This window comes from Choloepus didactylus, chromosome 8 (assembly GCF_015220235.1).
Source record: "Choloepus didactylus isolate mChoDid1 chromosome 8, mChoDid1.pri, whole genome shotgun sequence".
In the NCBI taxonomy this organism is placed as follows: domain Eukaryota; kingdom Metazoa; phylum Chordata; class Mammalia; order Pilosa; family Megalonychidae; genus Choloepus; species Choloepus didactylus.
In genome coordinates, this window is record NC_051314.1 from 115,858,190 (window position 1) to 115,885,164 (window position 26,975).

The window sequence follows — 26,975 nt, forward strand, 5'->3', positions numbered from 1 at the left end:
AGATGGGAACTTGTGTTTAGGTTATTTCAATTGAGATGTGACCCACCTCATTCAAGGTGGGTCATCATCCTCCTACTAGAGTCCTTTATAAGAGGATAAAGGCCACAGAGAAGCTAAGAGATGAAATTCAGAGAAGCACCCAGAGAAGCTGAGAGATGGAGCAACTAGGAGCTGAAAGCAATGAAACCCAGGAGAGAAGGACCAGCAGATGCCGCCATGTGCCTTCCCATGTGACAGAGGAACCCCAGCTCGCTAGCAGCCTGTCTTCAGAGTCCAGTTATCATCCTGTGATGCCTTGAGTTGGACATTTTCACAGCCTCAGAGCTGTACATTGTAAGTTAATAAATCTCCATTGTGAAAGCCAGTCCATTTCTGGTATATTGCATTTTTGTCACCTTTAGCAAACCAAAACACCCGCCAATATAAAATGCTGGATATGGGGTTAAAATTCAGGCAGTCTAGCTCCAAGGCCATGCTCTTAACCTTTATAAATATACTTCCTTTAAATTTCAACTCCTCTCCCAAAGATTATGTCAACTTCATTCTTCTTTCCTGGGACAGATTATTCAATTTCTGTTATTGACCAGCATCTCCTTTAAAGAAGGTAATTTGAGGATATCTGCAGTCTCCAAGTTTCTCTAAGAGGCAGGGAATGGCATTCTTTCTGAAGGGAATTTTCTCTATATATTTCTTATGACATTTTGAAAAAAAGTCCTTTCAATAAGTTCATTGCAGAGAGGGAAATTTGCTTTTTTACATCCTCCCCAGTAATTTTACTTTATATATTTAGGGAAAGAAAGTACATTAAATCTTTCCTTCAGAGAAAAAAAAAAATCCTATATTATTGATAGAGAAATAATTCCTATACTGCCAGCAGTTTTATGATGTAAAATAGCCAAATATTTGGTTGGGGAAAATCTCCCCTCCCTCAAATCTATTAACTTTCAGAAACAAAGCAGGGATTGTAACATTTTCTTGTTAGACTCCAAATAGGTTCCTTTAGTAAGTAACTTATAAGTTACAGACACACATTACTGCTGAGGGAAAAGTAATTTGTTGTAATCATTTTTAATTATAGTTATTTTTAATTATCTGTGCTGTATGTGTAAACATTAAAAATACAAACAGTGCTGCTATAGCACAGATGGCTGCTGCTTGTTACCCAGGCTGTCAAGCATCATTTGAACACCACTGCCTCCTTTTCCCTAATTGTAAGGAAAAGCAATAAAGATGCTTCTCGGAATCAATTTTTGTGTTTAAGAAAGCTGGCTGATACTAAGGATGCGAGAGCCAAATTACGGAAAATTTTATTACATTTTCTCTCTCACTAAGAATGCTTTTGAGCATCTCTCCATTTGAGACCCTTCTCACTAATAATGATCTTGGGGTACTGTGGTGGTTTGGAGCTATGTAACCCGAAAAATCATATTCTCAAACTTAATACATTCCTGTGGGTATGAACCCATTGTGAGTCAGAGCTTTCGATGAGGTTACTTCAGTTAAGGTGTGACCCAATTCAATCAGCATGGGTATTAATCCTTTTACTGAGGTCCTTTAGAAGCAGAGTAAAATTCAGAGAAAAAGAGAGAAAGCCATGGGGAGCAAGAAACTGAAGGTCAATGGAACCTGGAAGAGAAAGGAGAGGCCAGGAGAGACCACCATGAGCATTGCCATGTGACAGAGGAGCCCAGGACTAGTGATCACCGGCAGCCAGTCAGAATGCCAGTCTTCAGGAAGTAAACATCACCTTGAGGACACCTTGATTTGGACTTTTTCCTAACCTCAAAACAGTGAGCTAATAAATTCCCATTGTTTAAGCCAACCCATTGCATGGTATTTGCTTAAGCAGCAAAGGAAATTAAAACATGTACCCAGTGGTCAACCTAGATGTGCCCATGTTTCCTTTGACTCTGACTCAATCAATTAGCTAAGAACTTGTAATGGTTAAAAGTAAGTCCTGTTTTGAAACATAAATATATGCATTGAGGTGACAATATGAAGTATATAGATGGTACCATTGTTCCAAATACATGGCTTATTCATGTCCACACACACACACACACACACACACACACACACACACACACACACACAAACAGAAAACTATCTTTATTGCAAGACTTGTAATGCTATCAGCTCACTGGTATTGAGATCATTTTGAGAAAACAGCCTCAATTTTATCAGTTTCCAACATAAGAACTATTAAATCTGCCACCTGGTGGCCAGCACTGGAGGGGATTGAACCTGTTTATGAATATGCCCCTCAAACAGAAGATGAATTTGTTCTGTGGGCTTAGAGTCAAAAGTCAAAGGCTACATCTTAATCCAAATATTAAATCCTTCAGATCAATGTGAAGGGAAAAAACTACTCTTGGCTTAGTTTGACATTGGTCAATACATTATATTTTCACTTAGGTTTTGCTAACTATTGTTGAATATTTAATATTCTCTGTGCAGACTTTCTAGACTACAGCAGTGGCAAAATGTGTTTTTCGATAATCAGCTTAGTACAGAAAAGAACAGTCTCTACAAACATGGAATTATAAGGAAAAGAACCGTTTAGTTCCCTAAAAAAGGAATACTGGCCGTAAGATAGGAATAGGCATAGAATACTAAAAAAGAGTATGGTCTTGTGGTAGCACAAATTAGCTTAGTGATGATGAATGGGGTAATTTATGTCTCCACTGGCCTACCAGTTTTGCAATCAGTTTTTCTGCTGATCTAAAAGGATAAAAAGAACCTGGAATTAAAAATAACCTTAATATTTATTTCCTAACTTTGGAAAATGCAATGTCATTTTTAATCATCTGAAGTATAGAAACATGGTATGGTGGTTTGAAGCTGTTTGTACTCCAGAAAAACATATTCCTAAATCTAACCCATTCCTGTGGGTGTAAACCTATTGTAAGTAGGGCCTTCTGGTGAGGTTACTTCAGTTAAGGCATTGCCCAGGGTGGGTCTTAACCCTCATACTGGAGTCCTTTATAGGAGAATGAAATTCAGACAGAGAGAGAAAGCCATGGAAGCAAGAAGCCGAAAGCAATATAACCGGAAGAGAAGGGAGAGACCAGCAGACACCTCCATGTGCCTTGCCATGTGGCAGAGGATCCAAGGATCCTCTGATGATGGAAGAAAGCATCACCTTGATGATGCCTTGACTTGGACATTTTCCCAGACTCTAACCAAAAGCAAATAAATTCCCATTGCTTAAACTGAACCATTTCATAGTATTGCTTTAAGGGGCCTAGGACATTAAAACCCTTGACTTCTTACAAAAATACTGTGCCATCTCAATTTTATAGTGTATGTTGACTAAATTATAAAAATATTATTTTTATTATTATAAATAATAATCCATATTCTTCAAACTCATTCTTTGCATTTCTTTAAAATACCAATAACTTGAATAGTCTCAATGTATTTTGAAAATAATTTATTATTTATCAAATTATATGGATAAATCTTTGAAGAATTTCCTATCCCCCAAAACTAATCTAGGGAATGTACAAATTGCCACAAATTTAACAGAGGAACAAGTTGGGTCAACCATTTCCAATGGACTGGATTCTCTTGCTGTCCCCAGATGAATCTTAAGTGCACTGGGAAGGGAATAATGACAAATTCATCAGATGGAAAAAAGCTAAAAAGGTATTGTGACGAAAATATAAACTGTAGTAAATAGAAATATAAGTGGTACTGTATTTCTTCTCTAAGAATTCTTCTATATTTGACTATATTCAAATATCAACCTAAATATAATATTTGTACATTTCTTCCTTCCATATTGGTAAGATATCTCTTCTAAAAACTGTTTATCAGCACCCCTTGCATTTTCTGTTTCTGTAGTACTAAACTGATTCTACATGTCTTAGTGTATTTAAATACTAACCTGTAGAGAGGTACACAAAACAAGAGAGAAAAATATTTAATACAATCTCTTACATATTTACATGAAATATACAGAGACATGAAATGAGTTAATGAGACAAAGACATTTATTTAGAAGTTGAGGAAGAAAACTAAATACGATTTTAAAAAAAACCCTTATATTCTTTTCGTACAAAAAAAATTATTAATGATAAGTGATAAAGATAATTAAAAATCAAGTTTAAATATCCACTGAAGGTACCATATGGACAGTCCCAGAGTGCATGTCTGTTTTTAATCACAGAAACAAGCTAACAAAGACTACTCTGCCATTTCATGCCAATTTTATATTTAATGATGAAATTACCCTTATTAAAACTGTAGTACTTTGCTGAGAATGATGTGACTTATAGAGCACTATCCTCTTAACTTTGGGAATGTTAACTATCAGAACAGTCAAGATTAAATCCCAGTCACTTTAAACACATCACATGAAGAATAAGATAGAAGTGAACAATTTCACCTTCTCTATTATTTAAGTTAGTGTCTACTCAATGAATCAGAAATTCTATTTTGAAGACTATTCTCTTAAAGCACATTTCATTTAAATGGACAATAAATCATTTATCTGCCCAGTGTCTAACTTTGTAAAGACAGTGAATCCAGCAACATATTATTTAGGATACAAATGGCCTAACAAGAAATCGATGGGCTTCTGAACTAGTCCTTTATAAAACAACTACATGCAATATAGAACATTTAAAAATAAAAATAACTTTTAAGAGCACCAGTGAACTGGTAAGAAAATAAGAAGACAAAACTGAACGGAAAGCAGAAATCCACAGGGGTAGGTCAGTACGAAAGACAAATTTTTCCATGAGGACAAAGGTCAAATTCTGGTGACATGGAGCATCTAAAGCAAAATCCAGAGACTTCCTTTAATGCATGGTCTAATAGCAGGACCTCTACAAAATACTGGGACTTCAGATGCACAAAGGATACGGGTGCGTGAATTCTCCCCAGAGAGGGATAAAACAAAGGAAGTTTCTTGCCTTGAATGTACAACCAGCTGGAGGAAAAGCAAAATCTCCCCAGAGAATTCACCACTACATATCTACCCTCACAGGAGATCATAACAACAACTCACACTTTGTTTTGTGATTCCAAAAATCCCTTAAACTTCAAATTTATTAGGATTAGCGGTAATCCCCGTACCTAACAGAAGTCAGTGTGAATCTTCATGGGAGAAACTCACCTTCCAACCAGACCTCAAAATTCTCAAACATAAAATCCCAGAGACCAGAAACTCACATTCAAAAATAAGAAACTACACAAGGAAACACACACACTGAGCAAGATCCAGCAGAAATACAAACAATCTATTCAAACCCATACAAAATTCCAAATGATCAGATATACAATAAGTATTTTTACTATATATAATAAATACCCAAAACAATCATTTTAAGCTTTTACCTCATTTGACTTACCACTCTCACAAACTCAGTCTGGTTGTCCTTGTCTTCCATGGGTTCACTGGAATACTGTTTTTTGATCTACTGTCCTCAGCTGGTCACACTTCACACTTTAACCCCAAATATTTCCCTAATCCAACAGAATCCAAGGTCTAAGTAAGAAATTACTCCTCCATTTTCCCTATGAAAATGTCTTACTATAAAATTATCCACACAGTCCTCCTTTACCAGTCTTCAAGGCAGGAAGGGCCAGATGGCTTTACCATTACATATTAGCCTTCACTTTTTCAGATCCACACACTGTAGACATTGCCTTCACCTCTTTACTTATCCCTAACCAAATTCTAATTCAGCCTCCACCCTTTATTAGCTGTGCAACTGGTTCATCTTGAAATATCACCATTTTACTGGTGATGCCCATATTCATATCTCCTGCCTAGAATTGTTTATAATGCTGCAATCATATATCCAACTCCCCATTTGACATTTCTATTTGGGTGTCTGATAAACTCCTTAAACTGGGCATGTCCAAATATGAACTCCTGATCTTCCCCCCAGCGTTGCTTCTCCTTGAGCCTCCCTAGAACAATTGATAGTGTCTCCATCCAACCCATGGCTCAGTGAATAGCCTTGGATCATCTTTGACTGTCCCAGAAATCCTTGTCTTACCAATCACTGGACAGAACCATTGCCTATCAATAACCCCAAGTGCAAGAGGGTCTTGGAAACAAGTATTTTTAGCTGGTTTATTGGCACACGGAACATAATCAGGATTCTCTTGATCAGGAAAAAGAAGCATTGTATAACTGTAAGCAATCAGTTTCTACCAGATCTAGGAAAGGACACTGGGACTATTACATAATATAAAAGAACGACCATACAAATTAAAAGAATACTAAGCAACATTAATGATAACCTTTTTTCCTACAATTTTGTCTTAACTTTAAAATTGCAAAGATAACTGGTGTTGACTGAATATTGGAAAACTATTTTGTTCATTTCAATTACCAGCAATTGGTCTGCTTGCATTCTGGGTGAGTTTCTGGAAGATTAGAGTTTTGTTTCCATTTATTTTCCCATTCTTTTAACATTCTTAGTTTACAGTTGGCTCTTTTTGATGATTCAGAAGTTGAGAGTAGAATTGACCAAAGAAGACTAGTCTAAGAATAGTCATGTATTTATGAATATGTCTGGTAATGGGATCAGGAATACCTAGATAGATGTGTGATATGGATTGAATTGGGTACCCCAGTTTAGACATGTTCATGTTCTTGCTCCTCATTCTGGCAGGTGTAGACCCACAGTAAATAGGATTTCTTCAAGATGTTACTTCAATTAAGATGTGGCCCAACTGAATCAGGTTGGACTATAATGTGTATTACTGGAGTCCTTTATAAGAAGAGTGAAAGTCAGATGGAGAAAAAAGCCATGGGGAGAAGACAGAAATTGGGAGAAAATGAAACTCAGAAAAGATCAGAGAAGATGCTGTGTGTACTGTCATGTGATGGAAAAGCCAAGGAACCCCAAAGTTTGTCAGCCAATCAGAAGATACTGACTCTTGGAGGAAGCACACCTTCTAGCTTCTGAAATCATGAATCAATAAATTCCTGTTGGTTAAACCAACCCACTGTATGGTATTTGTTTTAGCAGCCAGGAAACTTAAACAGAGGTGTTACTCCTGAGAAATCAGTCTGCTTCTTGGCAGGTTTCCCTCTACTTTCTTTTGACTGCTAGAAAGCCTGCAGCAAAATTTGCAGCCTACTCTGATCAAGTTCATAGGACTTCAATGGTACATTTTTTTATCAGAACTTCTTTCTTGAACGTATTTTTTTCAGGTATCTTTAGTGTGCTATCTTACCACATCATGCATCTTCGTAAACTCAGTATCTTCTAAAAAAGGTGGATACAAGTAAAATAAAACATTTTTAAGTAGCACACAACAAAGGTCAAATATTTTCTGCAGATAGTACATTGTGTTGAACTCAGAAGGCAAACAAGGCACATGCTATTTGTTCACAGGAATCATAGGCAAGTATGCATTTCTTCCTTCCTCATGTGACACATCAAATTTCAATTTGCAAATATGAAATCATTAGTGAAATTTAGTGGGAATTAAAAGTGAATTCAGCCAGAACTGCCCTGAGGGGACGGCACTCACCTGTGACATAGCACAGTCATCCCTCAACAGAGGACCCGGGGTGCACAGCCTGGAAGAGGGGCCCACTTGCAAGTCTCAGGAGCCATACGCCAATACCAAGGACTTGTGGGTCAGTGGCAGAGACAAACTGTGGCAGGACTGAACTGAAGGATAAGACTATTGCAGCAGCTTTAAAACTCTAGGATCACCAGGGAGATTTGATTGTTAGGGCCACCCCCACTACCCGACTGCCCAGAAACACGCCCCACATACAGGGCAGGCAACACCAACTACACACGCAAGCTTGGTACACCAATTGGGCCCCACAAGACTCACTCCCCCACTCACCAAAAAGGCTAAGCAGGGGAGAACTGGCTTGTGGAGAACAGGTGGCTCGTGGACGCCACCTGCTGGTTAGTTAGAGAAAGTGTACTCCACGAAGCTGTAGATCTGATAAATTAGAGATAAGGACTTCAATAGGTCTACAAACCCTAAAAGAACCCTATCAAGTTCAGCAAATGCCACGAGGCCAAAAACAACAGAAAATTATAAAGCATATGAAAAAACCAGACGATATGGATAACCCAAGCCCAAGCACCCAAATCAAAAGACCAGAAGAGACACAGCACCTAGAGCAGCTACTCAAAGAACTAAAGATGAACAATGAGATCATAGTACGGGATATGAAGGAAATCAAGAAGACTCTAGAAGAGCATAAAGAAGACATTGCAAGACTAAATAAAAAAATGGATGATCTTATGGAAATTAAAGAAACTGTTGACCAAATTAAAAAGATTCTGGACACTCATAGTACAAGACTAGAGGAAGTTGAACAACAAATCAGTGACCTGGAAGATGACAGAATGGAAAATGAAAGCATAAAAGAAAGAATGGGGAAAAAAATTGAAAAAATCGAAATGGACCTCAGGGATATGATAGATAATATGAAACGTCCAAATATAAGACTCATTGGTGTCCCAGAAGGGGAAGAAAGGGTAAAGGTCTAGGAAGAGTATTCAAAGAAATTGTTGGGGAAAACTTCCCAAATCTTCTAAACAACATAAATACACAAATCATAAATGCTCAGTGAACTCCAAATAGAATAAATCCAAATAAACCCACTCCAAGACATATACTGATCACACTATCAAACACAGAAGAGAAGGAGCAAGTCTGAAAGCAGCAAGAGAAAAGCAATTCACCACATACAAAGGAAACAGCATAAGACTAAGTAGTGACTACTCAGCAGCCACCATGGAGGCGAGAAGACAGTGGCACGATATATTTAAAATTCTGAGTGAGAAAAATTTCCAGCCAAGAATACTTTATCCAGCAAAGCTCTCCTTCAAATTTGAGGGAGAGCTTAAATTTTTCACAGACAAACAAATGCTGAGAGAATTTGCTAACAAGAGACCTGCCCTACTGGAGATACTAAAGGGAGCCCTACAGACAGAGAAACAAAGACAGGACAGAGAGACTTGGAGAAAGGTTCAGTACTAAAGAGATTCGGTATGGGTACAATAAAGGATATTAATAGAGAGAGGGGAAAAATATGGCAAACATAAACCAAAGGATAAGATGGCTGATTCAAGAAATGCCTTCACGGTTTATAACGTTGAATGTAAATGGATTAAACTCCCCAATTAAAAGATATAGATTCCGCAGAATGGATCAAAAAAAATGAACCATCAATATGTTGCATACAAGAGACTCATCTTAGACATAGGGACACAAAGAAACTGAAAGTGAAAGGATGGAAAAAAATATTTCATGCAAGCTACAGCCAAAAGAAAGCAGGTGTAGCAATATTAATCTCAGATAAAATAGACTTCAAATGCAGGGATGTTTTGAGAGACAAAGAAGGCCACTACATACTAATAAAAGGGGCAATTCAGCAAGAAGAAATAACAATCGTAAATGTCTATGCACCCAATCAAGGTGCCACAAAATACATGAGAGAAACACTGGCAAAACTAAACGAAGCAATTGATGTTTCCACAATAATTGTGGGAGGCTTCAACACATCACTGTCTCCTATAGATAGATCAACCAGACAGAAGACCAATAAGGAAATTGAAAACCTAAACAATCTAATAAATGAATTAGATTTAACAGACATATACAGGACATTACATCCCAAATCACCAGGATACACATACTTTTCTAGTGCTCACGGAACTTTCTCCAGAATAGATCATATGCTGGGACATAAAACAAGCCTCAATAAATTTAAAAAGATTGAAATTATTCAAAGCACATTCTCTGACCACAATGGAATACAATTAGAAGTCAATAACCATCAGAGACTTAGAAAATTCACAAATACCTGGAGGTTAAACAACACACTCCTAAACAATCAGTGGGTTAAAGAAGAAATAGCAAGAGAAATTGCTAAATATATAGAGACGAACGAAAATGAGAACACAACATACCAAAACCTATGGGATCCAGCAAAAGCAGTGCTAAGGGGGAAATTTATAGCACTAAACGCATATATTAAAAAGGAAGAAAGAGCCAAAATCAAAGAACTAATGGATCAACTGAAGAAGCTAGAAAATGAACAGCAAACCAATCCTAAACCAAATACAAGAAAAGAAATAACAAGGATTAAAGCAGAAATAAATGACATAGAGAACAAAAAAACAATAGAGAGGATAAATATCACCAAAAGTTGGTTCTTTGAGAAGATCAACAAGATTGACAAGCCCCTAGCTAGACTGACAAAATCAAAAAGAGAGAAGACCCATATAAACAAAATAATGAATGAAAAAGGTGACATAACTGCAGATCCTGAAGAAATTAAAAAAAATTATAAGAGGATATTATGAACAACTGTATGGCAATAAACTGGACAATGTAGAAGAAATGGACAATTTCCTGGAAACATATGAACAACCTAGACTGACCAGAGAAGAAATAGAAGACCTCAACCAACCCATCACAAGCAAAGAGATCCAATCAGTCATCAAAAATCTTCCCACAAATAAATGTCCAGGGCCAGATGGCTTCACAGGGGAATTCTACCAAACTTTCCAGAAAGAACTGACACCAATCTTACTCAAACTCTTTCAAACATTGAAGAAAATGGAACACTACCTAACTCATTCTATGAAGCTAACATCAATCTAATACCAAAACCAGGCAAAGATGCTACAAAAAAGGAAAACTACCGGCCAATCTCCCTAATGAATATAGATGCAAAAATCCTCAACAAAATACTTGCAATTCGAATCCAAAGACACATTAAAAAAATCATACACCATGACCAAGTGGGGTTCATTCCAGGCATGCAAGGATGGTTCAACATAAGAAAAACAATCAATGTATTACAACACATTAAAAACTCAAAAGGGAAAAAATCAATTGATCATCTCAATAGATGCTGAAAAAGCATTTGACAAAATCCAACATCCCTTTTTGATAAAAACACTTCAAAAGGTAGGCATTGAAGGAAACTTCCTCAACATGATAAAGAGCATATATGAAAAACCCACAGCCAGCATAGTACTCAATGGTGAGAGACTGAAAGCCTTCCCTCTAAGATCAGGAACAAGACAAGGATGCCCGCTGTCACCACTGTTATTCACATTGTGCTGGAAGTGCTAGCCAGGGCAATCCGGCAAGACAAAGAAATAAAAGGCATCCAAATTGGAAAAGAAGAAGTAAAACTGTCATTGTTTGCAGACGATATGATCTTATATCTAGAAAACCCTGAGAAATCGACGATACAGCTACTAGAGCTAATAAACAAATTTAGCAAAGTAGCGGGGATACAAGATTAATGCACATAAGTCAGTAATGTTTCTATATGCTAGAAATGAACAAACTGAAGAGACACTCAAGAAAAAGATACCATTTTCAATAGCAACTAAAAAAATCAAGTACCTAGAATAAACTTAACCAAAGATGTAAAAGACCTATACAAAGAAAACTACATAACTCTACTAAAAGAAATAGAAGGGGACCTTAAAAGATGGAAAAATATTCCATGTCATGGATAGGAAGGCTAAATGTCATTAAGATGTCAATTCTACCCAACTCATCTACAGATTCAATGCAATCCCAATCAAATTCCAACAACCTACTTTGCAGACTTGGAAAAGCTAGTTATCAAATTTATTTGGAAAGGGAAGATGCCTCGAATTGCTAAAGACACTCTAAAAAAGAAAAACGAAGTGGGAGGACTTACACTCCCTGACTTTGAAGCTTATTATAAAGCCACAGTTGCCAAAACAGCATGGTACTGGCACAAAGATAGACATATAGATCAATGGAATCGAATTGAGAATTCAGAGATAGACCCTCAGATCTATGGCCGACTGATCTTTGATAAGGCCCCCCAAAGTCACCGACTGAGCCATAATGGTCTTTTCAACAAATGGGAGCTGGGAGAGTTGGATATCATATCCAAAAGAATGAAAGAGGGACCCCTACCTCACCCCCTACACAAAAATTAACTCAAAATGGACCAAAGATCTCAATATAAAAGAAAGTACCATAAAACTCTTAGAAGATAATGTAGGAAAACATCTTCAAGACCTTGTATTAGGCGGCACTTCCTAGACTTTACACCCAAGCACAAGCAACAAAAGAGAAAATAGATAAATGGGAACTCCTCAAGCTTAGAAGTTTCTGCACCTCAAGGAATTTCTCAAAAAGGTAAAGAGGCAGCCAACTCAATGGGAAAAAACTTTTTGGAAACCATGTATCTGACAAAAGACCTGATATCTTGCATATACAAAGAAATCCTACAACTCAATGACAATAGTACAGACAGCCCAATTATAAAATGGGCAAAAAGATATGAAAGACAGTTCTCTGAAGAGGAAATACAAATGGCCAAGAAACACATGAAAAAATGTTCCAGCTTCAGCTAGCTATTAGAGGAGAATGCAAATTAAAACCACAATGAGATACCATCTAACACCGGTAGAATGGCTGCCATTAAACAAACAGGAAACTACAAATGCTGGAGGGGATGTGGAGAAATTGGAACTCTCTATTCACTGTTGGTGGGACTGTTATAATGGTTCAGCCAGTCTGGAAGTCAGTCTGGCAGTTCCTTAGAAAACTAGATATAGAGCTACCATTCGATCCGGCGATTGCAACTTCTCGGTATATACCCGGAAGATCGGAAAGCAGTGACACGAACAGATATCTGCACGCCAATGTTCATAGCAGCATTATTCACAATTGCCAAGAGATGGAAACAACCCAAATGTCCTTCAACAGATGAGTGGATAAATAAAATGTGGTATATATACACAATGGAATACTACGCGTCAGTAAGAAGGAACGATCTCGTGAAACATATGACAACATGGATGAACCTTGAAGACATAATGCTGAGTGAAATAAGCCAGGCACAAAAAGAGAAATATTATATGCTACCACTAACGTGAACTTTCAAAAATGTAAAACAAATGGTTTATAATGTAGAATGTAGGGGAACTAGCAGTAGAGAGTAATTAAGGAAGGGGGAACAATAATCCAAGAAGAACAGATGCTATTTAACGTTCTGGGGATGCCCAGGAATGACTATGGTCTGTTAATTTCTGATGGATATAGTAGGCAAGTTCACAGAAAGGTTGCTATATTATGTAACTTTCTTGGGGTAAAGTAGGAACATGTTGGAAGTTAAGCAGTTATCTTAGGTTAGTTGTCTTTTTCTTACTCCCTTGTTGTGGTCTCTTGGAAATGTTCTTTTATTGTATGTTTGTTTTCTTTTTAACTTTTTTTTCATACAGTTGATTTAAAAAAGAAGGGAAAGTTAAAAAAAAAAGAAAGAAAGAAAATAAAACAAGGAAAAAAAAATGATGTAGTGCCCCCTTGAGGAGCCTGTGGAGAATGCAGGGGTATTCGCCTACCCCACCTCCATGGTTGCTAACATGACCACAGACATAGGGGACTGGTGGTTTGATGGGGTTGAGCCCTCTACCATAAGTTTTACCCTTGGGAAGACGGTTGCTGCAAAGGAGAGGCTAGGCCTCCCTATGTGCCTAAGAGTCTCCTCCTGAATGCCTCTTTGTTGCTCAGATGTGGCCCTCTCTCTCTGGCTAAGCCAACTTGAAAGGTGAAATCACTGCCCTCCCCCCTACGTGGGATCAGACACCCAGGGGAGTGAATCTCCCTGATAACGTGGAATATGACTCCCGGGAGGAATGTAGACCCGGCATCGTGGGACGGAGAACATCTTCTTGACCAAAAGGGGAATGTGAAAGGAAATGAAATAAGCTTCAGTGGCAGAGAGATTCCAAAACGAGCCGAGAGGTCACTCTGGTGGGCACTCTTATGCACACTTTAGACAACCCTTTTTAGGTTCTAAAGAATTGGGGTAGCTGGTGGTGGATACCTGAAACTATCAAACTACAACCCAGAACCCATGAATCTCGAAGACAGATGTATAAAAATGTAGCTTATGAGGGGTGACAATGGGATTGGGAAAGCCATAAGGACCACACTCCACTTTGTCTAGTTTATGGATGGATGAGTAGAAAAATAGGGGAAGGAAACAAACAGACAAAGGTACCCAGTGTTCTTTTTTACTTCAATTGCTCTTTTTCACTCTAATTATTATTCTTGTTATTTTTTGTGTGTGCTAATGAAGGTGTCAGGGATTGATTTAGGTGATGAATGTACAACTATGTAATGGTACTGTAAACAATCGAAAGTACGATTTGTTTTGTATGACTGCGTGGTATGTGAATATATCTCAATAAAATGATTAAAAAAATAAAATAAAATAAAATAAAATCAAAGTGTGAGATGAAAAGGCAATTCCATTCCAGAGAACATGTGTATCAAAGCAACACTGCTACATAATAAATAGAAACAGTAAGAGTCAGAATAGATTGGACTGAAAATCAAATTATTTTCACAGAGAAAATTACAGATAACCCAGTTAATGAAAATAAAACATAAAAAAAAAAAAAAAAGTGAATTCATCTGCTAGCGAGGGCTTAATGTGAAGTGAGTAAAGTCAAGAGATGGTGTAGGAAAAATGAATAATCAATTACTATTTGAAGACAGAGGCAAGCATTGTTGAGGAAGAAGGGGAGACTTGGAGAAAGGGGGGATGAAACAATAAAAGGCATGGAAATGGAAGTGAACATGCCATATGGAGAGCCATAGAATGTCATAACTATGGGAAGGGCCCATCAGGATGCATTAGGCGATGAGAGCATTCATTTTTAAAAGGAGAAAAACAAATAGCCTTGTTTGATTCAGCAAAAAAAAAGGAACCACGTCATTCTGAAAGAGGAAAGAGATGTGACAAAACTATTTCAGGAAGATTAATTTTGTAAGCACTATGAGGAATGGATTGGCATGAGACTGAATTGATGGATAATAGCTAGGAGTCTGTTGAAATAACCGATGTGTGAAGTTATGAGGGCCAGGACAAAAATGGTAACTGCTGAAACGGAAACAAGTAGAAAAAGTAAAGATTCATTATATGGAGTATCAGCAGTCTCCAACTTTAAAGGGAATCCAGCCGAGAAGTGGAGGTTACACTGTGTAGCAGCACTAAACATGCTTACAATAGTGCACGTTATTATCTATTTCTAAAGAGAGGTGCTTAAAAATAATGAACTCTACTTCTACTATTGCTACCAATTCTAAAATAGTTATTCTCTGAGTTGCTATAATTTTTGCTCTAATGGTTTCATGAAAAGAGTTATTTCTTGATTCTAATTTACATTAGTGGTTTCTGAATTATATCACTGCTTCTACCAAATCTCTGAAATTTGTCTTCCATTTGAAACTCTTCTCTTCAAAGTGTTTTGGTTTACCACATAGACTGGTGATAAACCTGAAAAAGTCCAAGGTAATATGCCATTCTGCCCAAAGGTCATAGTAATTGATATTTAAAATCTTTACCAACTATCTAGATTGAAATATACAACTGAATTATGCTCCTAGGTTCAGTGAAGATGTCTGGCTGTTTACGAAAATCCACGTTTTCCTCTCTTTCCTACACTTTCCTTAGATGTGGCCATGTAACTGAGTTTTTGCCAATGTGATTGTCAGTAGAATTGATGTGCAACACTTCCATAGTAACCTCTCAGATCCACTCTCCCATTCCATTCCATGAATTTAAATGTGGTTACATGTTGGAGTTGTCAGGACCTCCAATAATCTGGGTCCCTGAAGGCCTAAACAAACCCCTTCCTGAAGGCTGATCTGATAGAGTCTTGGACTTTTATTTGACTGAGAAATAAACTTCTCCTCGTGATTAAGCCACTGTACATTTGGGGATATATTTGTTTGAGCAGTTATTCTACCCTAATCAGCTAGGTATCAGGTATTCCCATGAAAATATTATATAACAAAAGTCAAATCATGACTGTGATTTGGCCCTTTTAAATGATTATAAATATCAGGTAAAGCCCCAAATTCCAGCCAAAATCAAAATGTTTTAAAAAAATATGTTGGATATCTTCCGAATTTTGTGGATTCTTCCCATGATGCTTGTTCTAGTTTGCTAATGCAACCAGACTGCAAAATACCAGAAATGGATTGGCTTTTATAAAAGGGGGTTTATTTGGTTACACATTTAGTCTTAAGGCCATAAAGTGTCCTAGGTAATGCATCAACAATCGGGTACCTTTACTGGAGGATGGCAAATGGCATCTGGAAAACTTCTGCTATCTGGGAAGGCACGTGGCTGGTGTCTGCTCCAAGTTCTGGTTTCAAAATGGCTTTCTCCCAGGACATTCCTCTCTAGACCAGAGCTCCTTTTCAACATGTCACTCTCAGTTGCTCTTGGGGTGTTTGTCCTCTCTTAGCTTCTCCGGAGCAAGAGTCTGCTTTCAACGGCTGTCTTCAACTGTCTCATCTGCAGCTACTCTCTCAGCTTCTGTGCATTCTTCAAAGTGTCTCTCTTAGTTGTAGCAAGCTTGCTTCTTCTGTCTGAGCTTATATAGTGCTCCAGTAAACTCATCAAGGCCCATGCTGAATGGGCGGGACCATGCCTCCATGGAAATGATCTCATCAGAATTATCACCTACAGTTGGATCAAAGATAATGGTGTTTTGGGGGACATAATACATCCAAACCAGCACAATGCTAGAACAAGGCAGGAACTGCTTGTTGTGAATTATAGAGCACAGAAGTTCTTGGAAGCTTGTTATCAACTGGATTGTGTCCCCCAAAAAGACATGCTCAAGTCCTAACCCCTAGTCCTGTGAATGTGATCCTATTTAGAAATTCATCTTTGAAGATACAAGTTAAGATGAGACCAAACTGAATTAGGGTGAGTTCTAATCTAATCTGGTGTCATTATAAAGAGAGGATATTTGGACACAGTCAGCAAGAGATGAAGAGAAGATGGCCATAGCTTGCCAGCAAGCCACCACAGGTACTCCACAGACTTCACAGGAAGCATCGCCCTGTCAACACCTTGATTTTGCACTTTTAGCATCCAAAACTTTGAGACAATAAATTGCTGCTGTTTCAAACCATCCAGTCTGTGGTACTTTGTTATGGCAGCCCAGCAAACTAAGACAGAGCTAGATCTAGAAGGCTATTTGCAGAATTCCAAAACCACACACAAGAAAGATAGAAACTGGAAGCAGATTCAATGAACAAAGCTGGAATAGCCTGAAGGGTGCATCAAATTGAGCATGCTTAATTGTGGATGACAGATTGGTATGAAAGAAGCCGGTGGAACATTTTGAGGTAAGAATCATAGAATGGATGGGACCAAGCTGTTTAACAGCTAAATCTTAGATGTTTAAGGATTTAAAACAGATCACTGATGTTTTAGTTTCCCAGATGCTAAACCAAATACCAGACAATGAGTTGGCATAAAAAATGGGGATTTAATAGGCTCATGGTTTTAAGTGTAGGTGAAGTCCAAAATCAAGGCGTCAGCAAGGTGATGCTTTCTCCCAGAAGACTGTGGCATTCTGGGGCTGGCTGCCAGCAATCCTTGGTCCTTGGCTTTTCCATCACATGGGAATGCACATGGTGACATCGTCTCCTTTCTCCTCCAGATTCCACCAACTTCCAGCTTCTGGCTGTTCCCTGTTTTGTTCATTATCATATCTCCAGCACCTGGCACAGGGCACATAGTAGGTTGCTCCTTGTTCCTGGTGTATTGTCTTTTTAAAATAATGTTGAATTTGATTTGCTAATATTTTGGTAATAAATATTTTATCTATTTTCATGAATGATATTGATATATACTTTTCATATCTTTGACTAGTTTTGATAAAATTTAGCACAAGGGTTATGCTGGCCACCTAAAATAATCTTATTTTTGATCCCTTTTCTTCTGCTTTTCATGGTGTCAGTATTATTTCTTTCTTATTGATAAAATTCACCACTGAAACAACTGGACCTGGAGATCTGTTTGAGAAAGAGTTTTTAAATAGGGTTTCAATTTATTTAACAGATATAAGGCTTATATTTTTTATTTCTTCTTGGGTAAATTTTTTCAAATTAAAAAAATAATAATTTATCTATTTCTTCTAATTTGTCCAAAGTATTGGCATAAAGTAGCTCATAGTACTCCCCTCCTTATCCTTTTTGTCTATAGCATCTACCATAATGTCTGTTTTCTCAATCCTTTTATTGCTAATCTGTGTGTTCATTCTCTTCTTGATCAGTTTTACTAGCATTTATCAATTTTTATCTTTTCAAAGAACCAAGTTTTGAATTTAATTAATGTTTCTGCAATTCTATCTTATAATTTTTTTCACCTTACTTTAGCTTGTTTTTCTTTACCTTCTTAAGCTGTTAACTATAATCATTGATTTTACTTATTTCTCTAGTATAAGCATTTATATCAATAAATTTACCTCCATGCACTGCTCTAGCTTCATCCCACACATTTTAATACATTGCATTTTTATTTTAATTCAGTTTAATTCTTTTGATTTCTTTTGTAACTTATGGGTTATTTGAAATACTTGAAGTATTTCCATTTTTTTCCTGTGTTATTTCTAAACTAATTATGTTGTGGTTAGAAAATATACTCTGCATTATTTCAGTTCTTTAAAGATTATTTAGACTTGCTTTGTGGCTTTTATGGACTTTTGGGGTACAGTATTATACACAAGTTCATTAGCAAATTTTAATTTATTTTTTCAATCTTATATAACTTTAAAAAAATAATAGGAAAGTATATATGAATTTGGTAAAGAATTTAGTGAAGTTTCTAAATTTTTGTTCTCCTGTCAGTTTTTGATTCATAGTTTCTACTATAGTTGTAAGTTGCATACAAACTTTGGCCTTGCATCTTTCTGTTGTATTTATGCTTGTATTATCATGAAATATTCCTCTTTATTTTTAGTAATTCTTCTACTTGTTCTAATATTATTGTAGTTACAGCAAAGTACTTTTGATTAGTTTCTGCATTGTATATTTTCCCATCCTTTACTTTCAAACTTTCTGGGTTCTTATGTTTCAGATTTGTTTTTTTTTTTTTTTTTTTTTTTTTTTTTGAAGCAATGCATTGTTACCCCCCTCCTTTTTTTAGTTTGACCAATGTTATCTGTTATTGGGAGCACTGAGTTTATTTCCATCAATCTATCTACCGATATGTGTTGTTTTAAATCTCCCATATTACTATTTGTTTCCTATTTTCTCATGCTTTTTGTTTATTTTGCTCTGTTAATATTTCATTTTTCTATCTATTACACGGGGTTGTTTAAATTTCTGCATTTATCTCTCTCTGAACAATGCAATGTCCTCAAATACTTTGTGTGATTGTTGCCAACTATTTTAAATCTGCAAACATTTTAAAGCTCATAAGACTTTTCAAGACTCAATATCTAATGAGGTTTGCTTGTGAGGTTTTGGATTCTGGTTTTATTCATTCTTTCTTGCATTTCCATTTATTTCTCTGAGACCATTTTCATTCTGCCTGAAGAACTTCCATTAGAATTTCTTTTAATCTGAGCCTGCTGGCAACCAATTATCTCAGTTTTTATTATGAAAACACCTTTCCCCTTCCTTTTTAAAGATATTTTGGGTAACTTTTTATTGCTGTTTTATTTTCCCTGGCACTTTAAATTTGTAATTTCTCTTGAAAACTCTGCTGTGGCTCCTTTAAAATGTTCATTATCTTTTTCTGTGTTTCCTGCTGACATTTCCTCTTTGGGTTTGGTTGTCAATTTACTATGCTGTGCCAATGCAAGCATTCCTTTGCATTTGCCCTGCTTTAGATGTGTAGAATTTCTGTAATCTGTGGCTTGATATCTTTCATCAGTTTGAAAAATTTTCAACTTCTTTTGAAATAGTGTTTCTTCCCTATTCTCTCATTTCTCTCCCACTATAACAAATTCTATAGGATGTTAAAAAATGTTATCATGCATCATGTCATTTATTTTCTTTTCAGTATTTTCCAAATTTTTTCCTCTTTTGATTTTTCTGGATTTTTTTTTAACTTATCTTCCAGTATATTACCCTTTTATTTTGCTGTGACTACTGTTAAAGCTGTCTACTGAATTTTTAAATTCAGTTATATCATTTTACAATTTTGGATTTCCAGTGTCTATTTTCATACTTTTAAGATTCTGGGCAAATTCTCCATCTTTTAATCTATTTTCTTAAACACATTAATCATAGATTTTATAAAGTTCAATACCTGATTTACCTCTTTCTATTGTCTGTTTTTCTGGTTTTTTTGGTTTTTTTTTTCCTTGTTTTTGTTTATTTGGTCCTATTTCCTAGGCTGGTCCATCCCAAATTTGTCTTTATTCCTATCATGCTCCTTCTAATTTCTCCATTAGAATCCCTTCATCTTTCCCTGGGCCACAACACCTCAGATATCCCTGTTCTTCAATCTTTGTCTCCTTAACACTGTGAGACAATTGTAGCTTTTTAGCCTCCTACCATTTGTGTTCTTTTGCATTTTGCCCTACCTAATACATTTGAGAAGCCAGCAAATGCCTAATGGGGAAATTGCATATGGAATGAAGGCAAAACTTCAATGTGCTATTTATTTTTCCTCTGTAATTTTGGAGACTCAAAATTGAATATCCCATTAGTCCTAAAGTTCAGTGTTTGTCTCCTGAGCCAAATGAAACTACTGAAAACTCTAGGCTATTAATTTTTGCTTGGCTTCTATATTCCATATTATTAATCAGCAAATATTCTGAGGGGAGACAGCAAGGACAAACATATGGCTCACCTTAATGTATTTTCCTTCTCATTAGAATGCATACCCTTCAAATCCTGAATGCCTTAAATTTTCTTCATTGTTTTTTAATCCATGTTTACAGTGGTTTTGGGCAAGAGGGTTGGTCTGATAAACACTATTCTATAAATCAAAAGTAAGAGCCTTTTCCTCTTTTCTTTTTCTTCCCATCCCTACTGATTTAGTGACTACCACTGACTGCAACTGCTGCAGGAGTGCTGTCTTTCTTTCTGGGTACCATCACATCCACTAGGTAGCACTCCTGCTACTGCTAAGTACCACTGCCAATGCCCTGAAACTCTCAAGGTTAGAGGGGACAAGATGAAGGTAAATTTGACTCATCCTTTTCTGTGTTATACTTTTGTGGAGAGAAGCTAATCAACAATGCCTTGTACCCTATCATCTCTTTAGTGAAAGCCGTTGTCTCCCTAATACCCACAGGTATGGACCCACAGAGTGTTGAGTCAGCAATAATACTCCTTGCTCACTTATCTACCGTTACTAATAAAACTTTATTATTGGATCACACTGGGCTGTTTTACTCTATCATTCTCAAATTAAGGTAAATGCTATCTCAAGAGTCTCTGTTATTTAAAAAAAAAAAAAAGAAAAGAAAACTACAAGTTTAAGAGAGGATGTAGAGAGATAGGAACACCAGTCACTGCTTGTGGGAATGTAGAATTCCGCAGTTGTGGAAAACAGTTTGATGGTTCCTTTGGAAGCTAAGTGTAGAAATGACATACGAGCTCGCCATGCTGCTACTAGGCATATACTAAGAACTGAAAGCAGGGACGTGAACAGACATTTGCACACTCATGTTAAAAGCGGCATTATTCACAATTGTAAAAAGATGGAAGCAACCCAAGTGTCCATCAACTGATGAACTGATAAACAAAATGTGGCAAATACATATGAGGGAATATTATTCAGTTGTAAGAAGGAATGAAGCCCTGATGCATGTGATGATGTGGATGAACCTTGAGGACATTATGTTGAAATAAGTCAGACACAAAAGGACAAATATTGTGTGGTCTCACTAATATGAACTCATTATAATGAGCAAACTCATGAAACTAAAATCTTGAGTACAGGTTACCAGGAGATAGAACGAGGATAGAGAATGGGGAGCTGATGTGTAATTTGTGCAGAATTTTTAATAAGGTTGATTGTAAATGTTTGGAAGTGGATAGAGGCGATGGTAGCAAAATATTGTGAGGTTAATTAACAGCACTGAATGATGGGTGTGATTGCAATTGAAACATTATTACAAAGTGCTAATAATATGGTGGTATATGGGAAAAATAGAACTAATGCAAACTGTGGACTATAGTTAATAATATTGCAATATTCTTTCATCACTTGTAACAAAGATACCATACCAATGCTAAGTGTCAATATGGGGGGTAGATTCAAGGGGCTGGGATTTTTCTTTTTGGAGCAATGAAAATGTTCCCAAATGTATTGTGGTGATGAATGCACAACTCAGTGATTATATCAAGAGCCACTGATTGCACATTGCATGGTATGTGGATAAAACTGCTTTAAAAAAAAAAAAGAGTATCCACAGTGCTAGGAAAACAAAACTTTGATAACCAACTATATAGTTTCACCAAACATTGACAGAAACATCTATTCTTTACCCTGAGCATGTATAGCCTAGACCAGTGATTCTCAACTGTTGGTGATTTTTTCCTATCCCAGGAAAATTTTGGCACACTCTGGAGACAATTTTGGTTGTCATATCTGGGTGAAGGATGTTTCTACTAGCATCTAGTAAGAAAAGGCCAGAGATACAGCTAAATATACTACATTACACAGGGCAGCCTGTGGTCCCCCTACCAAAAAAGAGTTATCTGGTCCCAAATGTCAATAGTGTCAAGGTTGAGAAAACTTGGCCTGGGCTTTAGTTGGATTCTTTCTGATCTCTAGTAACTAAGCTATGCTTTCTCAGTGGTAATTGGGAACCGATTATCAAACACATTTTAATAGTAAAATACAATAATAATTATAATACAACATTTAAAATTTGCTTGCCATAATATAGATCACTAAGTGCCATCATAATAGTAGCTGTGGGGAATGAAAGAAAGAGCTCAATCTGCTCCATAAGATGACAGGCAATATTTGATAACTACATGATGTTGGACACCATGGGGTGATAATATCCCCATTATTGAAGTTCAGGTAGTTGATTGCCAAGGATCATTCATCTGTCAAGGTATGTGGAAGGAAGTAATGCTGACAGTTGGATTGATCCAAGTTTCAGAGTTTAGAAAACAGATGTGTTGTAAGTCAGGGGTCCTAGGAAGGTAAATGTGCTGACAGGTAGAGAATGGAGTGATACTCCTTGGGATCAAGGTTGAATAGGGTAACAAGTAAAGCTTTGAAGTCAGGTTGGAAGACAGACTAGTAGAAAAATGAAGGGAGGAGAATTTGAAGGTCTAAATGAGATCAAACACCAGGTATTCTGAGGGAATTAATATGTGGGAGGAAGTTAGAGCAATAAGAGCTGGTAATAAAAATAAAATGATATATTGGAATTTAAAATCTTAGTAGTACAGCTCCAGGTATGGCAACATTTGGTGTTTGGCTATGAGACTGAATTGTAAAATTGAATGGAAATAAATATTTATTATTGAAGTCAAGATCTGCGGTATCTTTGAATAAGATGTTGAATGGTGTATTAGAAAATGCTGCACAATAAATCACCCTAAATTTCAGTTATTTGTACAATAAGTATCTTTTTCTTATATCTCTGCAGATCATCTTTGAAGCTCTGCTCCAGGTTGTGGGCTGGTTGTGCTTGACTCAAGGCTTTGGTTTAAAATCAGGAATTTTCCACATGTATTTTCCTTTTTATTTGTCTAGTGGATATCCAGGGTATATTCTTCTTGCAGAAACTGGCAAAAGCGTAAGAGGCAAGCATAAATATCCAGTAGCTTCTAGAGCCCTGCACAAAACTAACTCATCACTTTTGCCACATTCCATTGGTCAAAGCAAGTCACGTAAAAAAGTACAGTATTAATGGAATGGAGAAATATACCCTATCCCTAATGGAAGGAGCTACAAAGGCATGAAGGGCATGAATGTATCATTTTAATAGAAAGTTTTAAAAAATGGAAGTAACAATTCACTCTATTACAGACAGGAAAACCATAAGTTATAAAAGCTCATGTGTTAGACATGTAAGAGATTTATTGGAGGAAATCCCTATGAAGCATGGGGTGATGGGGGGAAGGTAGGGTGGAGCAGGGGTAGGCAGGGAGAACATTCAGGCCACAATGCAGGTCTTACACTTCTGGCAGGAGAGGGGATAGGAAGGGGGATTGAGTCAGAAGTCTCAAACTGAGGAACAATTGAGAGAAAGTCATGGCCAGGCCAATGCAAAGTCTCTGAGCCAAACACACCCAAATGAATCTCACGTCCCACAATTATGGACATTCATTAATAATCTTGTCAGGCTCAGCTTTTGACTGGGAGCAATCATGGAAAATCATGGCTTCAGTGTAAAGGCAGTGGTAGATCCAAAGGGGTGGAGCTGGGCTTGAGAGTCAACTCTGCTCCACACATCAGGAGATTTAAATGATATATTTCACACTGCCAGAGTCACCCAGTATATAGAAGTAGGGAGGAAATCTTGGAAATCAAGAATTCTCATTGATGAAGAAGCAGATGATAGTGTTGATAGTAATGATAATGAGTATAGGGGAATAGAGCTGTTTGACACAGAGCTCACAGAGATTTTGAATAATTTGTTCTTATGGAACCCATCCTTGCTAGAAGTCATCAGTTCTTTCCTCATGAGTTTACACATTTTCAGTGTAATAAACTGGTGTTATATATTGCCAGGAATTGTAATCCCTCTGACCAAGCTGTGGCTTTTTATCACCTTGAAAAATCAACACTGATCTTTCTTTCATTTTAAAACCTCTTTCTTCTCCAGGAATACTCAAATACTCATCCTGGAAATCATTTGACAAAATATTGTAAATATTTTATTACCTTTGGGTATGATTTATTTGGACTTGTAAACTTAGCTCATTTAAATACAATACTTTTAAATTAGGATTTTAATTAAGAAATGAGGACTTTAATTGTACAGTGGTTGTGCCAGTTTGAATGTATTTTGTCCCCCAAATGCCATTATCTTTGATGTAGTCTTGTGGGGTGGACATTTTGGTGCTGATTAGATTTGCTTGGAATGTGCCCAACCCAGCTGTGGGTGATGACTCTGATGAGATATTCCCATGGAGGCATGGCCCCGCCCATTCAGGGTGGGCCTTGATCAGTGGAGCCATATAAACGAGCTGACTCAAAGAGAAGGAACGCAGTGCAGCTGTGAGTGACGTTTTGAAGAGGAGCAAGCTTGTTAGAGAGGAACATCCTGGGAGAAAGCCATTTTGAAACCAGAACTCTGGAACAGACGCCAGCCACGTGCCTTCCCAGCTAACAGAGGTTTTCCGGACGCCATTGGCCATCCTCCAGTGAAGGTACCCGATTCCTGATGTGTTACCTTGGACACTTTATGGCCTTAAGACTGTAACTGTGTAGCCAAATAAACCCCCTTTTTATAAAAGCCAATCCAGCTCTGGTGTTTTGCATTCCGCAGCATTAGCAAACTAGAACAGTGGTCATTGTATATAGACCTCAAGATTTCCTTCTCAGAGTCTTCCCAGTGAATTGTAGCTCTTTCTCAAAGTTTAGCATTAACCTTTCTGAACTATTAGCATGTTCTATAAACTATAGCTTACTCTGAGATTTGTTTTTGTTGTTTTAATGTAATCTTGAGTATATGTCCTTCTTCCTATCTTTTAAATATGTTTAACACAATGGGAAAAGCATGGGTGTTGTAGTCAGATAAACCTGTGATCGATACCTGGCCCTGCTATTCAATAGGGGAAGCATTTACCATATTCCTGATACTCACTCATTTGAAGGAAACAATGGTAGCATAACATCTTGACTTATTTTTATAGGAGTATTTCAATCTGATTGGTTATATGGAAGGAGAAACAGTATCCATAGCCCGACCTTTTCCTATCTCCTTCCTCTGGGGAGCTGACTTTTTCATTACATGTCATCTTTGTCATGTCTAGAAATTGTCTTGTCCCTGAAGGGAAAGCCTGTGGTAGCCCTATGATGCCTGTGATTCCCTGAATAAAAATGACACATCTAATAATAGGATTCAGTTTCAGTAACTCCTCTTGCTCACAGGTGTACTTTGCATTCTCTAAAATCAGCTTAGCTAGTATTAAAGGTAAAAATTGAATCCACCATCTACCATAATTCTTTGATTATAACTATACATTTTTGAGATTTTAATATCTTTGAAATTAATATGAATCTTACTATCAGCACCGCCTATTCTCTATCATCATTTACATTTAAATCTCTGATTGGCATGAGTCTCTAAAACCAACTGTGTCCTAAATTTGATGAAAGATGCCAACTCATTCTGTATGCTTTAGTTTTATTTCTCAGTTGTCTCAGAATTCAGGCAGAGAAAAGTATGCTATATTTATTGGCCTTTTATACGCAATAATCCCAAAATTCCAACCAAGAGAAATTAGTGTATCTGTGCTCAAATTTCCTCATGTATGAACCAAAATTTATTACCAAGTGCTCAGTACTATTCTACTTATTTTAATTAATGTAATTTCTCATAGCTTTACTATGAGGAAACTAAGGCATGAGGAAGTTAAACAACTTAACTGATGCCTCATGACTAGTAAATAGAAAAGACTGCCTGGCTCTACACACTGAATTCTTAACCAAGAGCTTGTACTTCATAGGGTTACCATAAAGAGTAAACAAAATAATTCATGCAAGGCATTTAATAAAGTGCCAGTAAGAGTTTAATAAATTATACTTATTTTTCTCAGTTCTTTTACAAGTTGAGTTCACCATTACACTCCCAGGTATAAAGGGAAAGAGCAAATATTTTGGATTTAGAGAAAGCTAAAACCGAACTACAACTTTGCTATTAATTGCTCCATATTCTTGAACAAATTACTGAAGCTTTCTTTTTCTAAGTTTCTTCTGCTGTAAAATAGGGCTGATAATATAAATTTCATAGGGATGTTGTGAAGATACTCATTTAGCAAATATTTACTGAACTTCTATTATGTCACACACTCTTTTTCTAGGCACTGGGAGTACAGAGTGAATGAAACAGAAAAAAATCTCTTCAACATTCCAGTAATGTTAATATAAGGCAAACAATAAGCACTCAACATGTGCATTTAAAAAAGCAACTTTTTTAGATTCTACCTTTTAATTTAATGATATTAGGTCTTCAATGCTGTTAAAACCTGGCAGAAAAAAGCAATATCATCTTTTCTGATCTGCCTTT